This window comes from Mya arenaria, chromosome 6 (assembly GCF_026914265.1).
Source record: "Mya arenaria isolate MELC-2E11 chromosome 6, ASM2691426v1".
NCBI lineage: Eukaryota > Metazoa > Mollusca > Bivalvia > Myida > Myidae > Mya > Mya arenaria.
Window position 1 is genome coordinate 46,590,894 of NC_069127.1, and position 6,000 is coordinate 46,596,893.

Sequence of the window (6,000 nt, forward strand, 5' to 3'; positions counted from 1 at the left end):
GTTAATTTGTTTATTTTCCCCGAATTAACCTCAACCATCATTAGAAGTGGATTGTTCGTTATTAATTTAGTAGTTTGGGACTTATTGGACAGACGCAAAATTTCAACAGCTTTAGATATCTTGCCTTAATTAATACTTTATCCCTTGTCCCAGACATTTTATTGAGTCTCTGTCCAATCATTTTATGCTCTATGCTCTACTGGCCAAAGAGATGTGATTGCGCGATGTAATTTGTACGTCCGTGCGTCTGTAAACAATTGCCCGTGAACGCGATAAAGTCTTCAGGTTTGATTGTTTCTCAATAAAACTTGGAACAGTAGTTAGATGGGTGAGAGCTTGGTTCCTTTCAAACAAACTAGATCTGGTCATGCATGACTGGATAATGCTTTTTTAACCAAGTCTAGAACTACAGAGCCTGTCTCTGATGAGCTGCTTTAGCTATTGTAATTGGTCTGCGCCCTGCGTTAATAATTGCTTATTAACATCATCTCTTCGGAAACGGGTTGGACAATTTTGAATAAACTTCAAAGGGATGTTCCTTGGTCGGTGCCTTTTCAATTCAAAATTGCTCAAAGAAATGAATTTCACGCAGAACTTTGGTTGTCACAGAAAAAAACTTCTTTTTGACAAATACCATGAGGTTAGATCTTAGAATTGGTGTGTTAACTTACATTGTCCAGAAGTCGTCTTCCATGTTTGATCAATTTATGCCCCTGGGGTCAAAACTGGCCCCGCTCCGGGGATCACAAGTTTCATACATACTTAATGTATAGCTAAGTCTTTAAAAATCTTTTAGCCTGAAACCATTTGGTGTAGACCCTTGATATTTTGTGTGTATCATCACATAGTGGTCTTCTTATCAAATTTGTTAATAGCATGGCATAGTGTCATGGGGTTACAGGTATGACTTTATTCTAGAAGGAAGGGCAGCAAATCTTGTGACATTGGTTCTGGGTGAAAACTGGCCTCACTTGGGGGATCACAAGTATATAAGAAAAACAAATCTGATAGGGTATATATAATTGTGTGAAGTTTACCCTTGCAGCAAGGACAGCAAATCTAGCTATATTATCGCCCTTGTTCTTGTAGCTTAGTTTTGGAATAATTGTCCATTTTTAGAATCAAGAGAATATATCTTAATACTTTTAACCATACTCAAACTAGTCACTTCTAGGAAATTTTTAAATGATTAGAGTAACTATTATATTTCTTTTGTACAAGTATTATTTTTTATCTTAATAAAAAGAAGTTTCTATAATTGCATATAATACAATATGAATTGGTGACGCCACGATAGGCTTCAATTTTCAAAAGCGCTGTGAAAGTTATGGATTACAGAAAGAGATTCGATTACAGTTGAGGAAAATCAGGCACGAAAATATCTTTAACACGGAAACTTATGAAGTTTTCCGGAATGCCTCCGAGTAGTTTTATTTTGCAGAAGATCGGAACATACCTGTACAAGAATTCCTTTAGTTGACTAGAAAGACATACTTCAGTAAAGTGGAGGTAAAGTTTAAATATATACAGGGAAAATCGCCAGTGTATAGGTTGAATATGTAAAATACAACGTGTATATGCTTGATAATTGGAAAACATTCGGAACTATTTTTGATGATCATATTCAAGGTATATAGAAATTGATAGAGGGTGAGATGGTTATCTGTCTGAAAAGAAAACATCTCTAGATGCGGTCAAAGTAACAATTGCGGGAATGCTAGACTGCGCGTTCGCAGACCTTTGTGCATAACCGGCTCCTCCGGAGTCCCGCGCCGAATACCACTAGGGTATATTTTTTTTAATTATATTATTAATTAAATCTAGTGTTTTAGCTTGTATTTGTATATCTAAGTTTAAATTGATTGCCAGTGAAGTGTATTATTATTGGATACGCGATCGACTTGCAGCGTAGATAATTTGTAACGATTTCTGACACGACAGACAGACAGACAGATAGATAGATATAATATAAGTATCTCCCATGGCCGAGAGTGTAAGATAGGTTTATCCCGACCCGAGCGTAGGGTGTTATGCGGAAACGAGGTTTAACGAGTTTCCGCTAAACACCCTGCGCGAGGGTTGGGATGAATCTTTCTCGCATACCGGACGTGTGTTTCCGGTCATGTGACCAGTGCTGGAAAACCCCATCTTACAGACCCCATGTGAGATGAGTCACGCGCAACAGCGCGCCACTTCTTATTTCATTTATTGATGGTTTATGAAAAATATATTATGCCATTTCAATAAAGCGCAATCAAATATATTTGTTTGCAAGACTTAATTAAAATTGAACATAAATAATCGTTAAAAAACGTTATTTTTAGTAATTCAAATTACTGCGCTTTAAGACGACGGTAAGCAACGTCGCATGCGCTTTTTGGTGTAATTGTACAAAATTTCGTTTTCAACTTCATTTTTTCCACAAATTGGTAAATTTAGATATGCAAGAAAAAGTATCAATCATGTTTTTCCGATCCTGATCGAAAAAGCCTTGTTTCCGGCTTACGCACGTGCTGGAACTCTTGCGTAGTGAAAATAGATGCGTATGAATATGTGATAATTCGTGGTTGTCATGGATATACGCGTAGTGATTCAGATTATGATAATAGTCAAATCGGTCTTCAAATTGTTTTGAGGAGAGTGAAGCATTATTTCTTGAAAGGTGCGTGAACACTTTTTAATGGTGACATTTGAAGCGAGAAATACTTAATAAGCCTCCTAAATATTGCCATAAGACGAGGTTTCTATGATGCTACAGACGACAGTAATAACAAGGTAATAACAATGTGATGACCATTAAAAAGAAGTTCCATACGGGTACTTGTTTCATCTTTGCCCGTGGGCAAGATTAGAATTTCTAGCATGGTTAAATTTTTGGATCTACTTATCTGTGGCGGGAAAAATATTTATTCGTGCAGTAACAAACAAAATATCACATATAGTTATATCACACACTGTTTAACAAAAAATAGGGATGATATCTATACGAAATCACAACATCAAAAGATATTTTGTACACATACATTACGAAAGAGCTCAAATTTGTGAGACATATAGTATATATATTACACAGGATAACCCTTTAAAATTATTCAACAAAAATTGTTTCCAATGGGGTCCTCATGAACAAATTTAAATTTAAGATATATGCCATAATTATCTCAGATGTTTAAGTTAGGTTTTCTTTTACAAATAAATAACATACTAGTTAAAGAATGATAAAGTGTATGAGATTGAAATTTTTCTTTACAGTTATAATAGCACGGACTGGAAAAAACGTATGACATCATACGTGTTTGCCAGTCCGTGGTATTATAACCAGTGTGGACATACCACGTGGTTTGTGACGTCAGATTTTGTTAAAACGTGAAGCAAACTACCGATGCATTCCGATACTTCCGTGTTAAGGCAAACATGGTGAATATATATATATATATATATATATATATATATATAAACAATGTTTTGGACCAGAAACGTTATTTGCTTCTCGCTATAACAAACAATGTTTTGTACATTATCAGCATTTGACCATGATTTTTGAAAAAAATTGCGCAACATATCGCTCAGTAACCGAGCATAGTGAACATTTTTCCGCTTAGCCTCCGCTAAGTTTTATAAAAATTGATATGAAAATAACAAACTTACAGCGATAATCATTACCGAATCGAGCGGTATTTTGCTTCACGTTAGAACAAAATGTGACGTCACAAACCACGTGGTATGTCTACACTGATAACTGTAAAGAAGAATTTCAACTTCAGTTTTTCTCTAGCCTTATCCACACATTCCTAAAACAGTAGACATAGTGCTGGCGTTTTTAAGGCGCCACTGGCTGACAGTTTAATTTTAAATACTTTCTTTTATCACGCAATTCGGGACTTCAACAGTATTCCAATGTAGTTAAAAAAATAAGAATACTTTAAAAAAAAAAGAAGTGAAATCACATTTCATTGGTAGTATGAAGTGTACATAGTTTGCAGATTTATATTTCATTAATTGTGATTCATTTTGATTTTGATCTTAGTTCTCATGCTGATTTTGTCATATATAGTGTACTGCGGCACCTTAAAATCGCCAGCACTATGTTTACTGTTTTAGGAATATGTGGATGAGACTAGAGTAAAATGTCCATGTTAATATGATGGGCATTTATTGTTAAAGATTTTATGTTCATAATTAAGTTTTAGTTGCATTATCCTATTTTCTTTATTAAGCCATCCAAGATAACTGAAATCCGACATTTTCAGGGAACTTCTAAAATCATAGCCATATTATGGAATGTCGTTAGGGCCATCGCCTGTGAATGTGTGTGTGTGTGTATGTATTTCTTCAGACCATGCGGTCAAGGATAACCCGTGAAAGTGCAAGCACTTATTTCCAACGGGGTCCTTTGTTTTTTTCTGAAGAGACAGCACGCGCAAGAGACTGGTGGGATACAAGGAAGTCCGGGTGCGATACCCTAGCTCTTTTTCGAAGATACCCTTGGTTCTTTTACGTGATCGGTGTAAAGGATATAAACATATCATGTGATTTTCTTGAAAATGTTAAAGACAGTGAAAAGGATTTCCTTAATAAAAAAGTTAAAGATGAAAATATGCAGCCATGTTTCTGTACAACATTGATAAAAAGTGTGATCATACTTCACAGGGTGAAATAACATGCACTGATGATGAACAAACGATAGTTTTCAACAGTGTTAACATTCAGTGTTCAAATTAATGAATTGTTTGATGCAGGACTCAACATACTTTAAATCCACAAATCAACCATGTGTACTAGACCAGCCAGCTAATTGTGTTAAAATCCGAGGTGATGGAAACTGTTTTTTCATATTTTGTGTGTGGTGTTGAGTCGTGTTTTAACCACATGAGACAAGCACCTGCTGCATATGTGTAGTTATTCACAACTTTTGAGTACACTTCTGCCTTTATACCTACTCCAAATATGGAGTTAGAATCTGATGGCTGAAGCATTCAGCTCGTCTTGTAGACATCAGAATTCAACCAAGTCAGAAAAGTATATATTTAGACCATCACACAGGAGACCACTTTAATGCAATTCTTACTGTTGGACATTGTTCATCACAGAGCACAGTCGAAAAATCGTTGTTGTGGAGTGAAATGTTGAAACAAGCCAATTTACGAAACAGGAATATAATAAAGTCTATAAACAAAAGCATAGGACCAATCCTGATGTAAAACTTGCTGCAAATGAAAATCGTCGCATTAAACGTAGAGTTCAGAGAGACAGAAAATGCAAAGAGAAACAAAGCTCGAGCTCCCAAAAGAAGTAATCCTGACCTAAAAAGTGCTGAAAATAAAAAGAATAACAAATTGAGAGCTGAAAAAAGAAGTAATCCTGACCTGAAAAATGCTGAAAATAAAAAGAGGAATACATCTAGGGCTGCAGTAAGAAGTAATCCTGACTTGAGAAATGCTGAAAAAGAATAACAAATTGAGGGCTGAAAAAAGAAGTAATCTTGACCTGAAAAATGCTGAAAATAAAAAGAGAAATAAATCTAGGGCTGCAGTAAGAAGTAATCCTGACTTGAGAAATGCTGAAAATAAAAATAAAACAAAATGAGGGCTGAAAAAAGAAGTAATACTGACCTGAAAAATGCTGAAAATTAAAAGAAATACATCTAGGGCTGCAGTAAGAATTCAGTAATCCTGACCTGAAAAATGCTGAAAATAAAAAAAGGAACACATCAAAATGTTGTAAACGTAGTATTCCCAATCTTAAATTATCAGAAAACGAGAATAGGAATAGGACACAAAAAATTGAAAAGAAAAAATCCTGACTTCAAAACCATGAAAATGAATTAACTGTTAGCCTTAGAAAAAAACTACGTTCTAACCCAGTTCACAAAGTAAAAGAAACAAACCGAAGAAAGAAATGGAGGTTTTCGATAAAAAGGAAATTAAGAGAAAAAGTTTTGCAGAAACAGGCGTGTTAAAACAGAGGCACTTGAAACAAAGATTAATATTTTCAATGAGC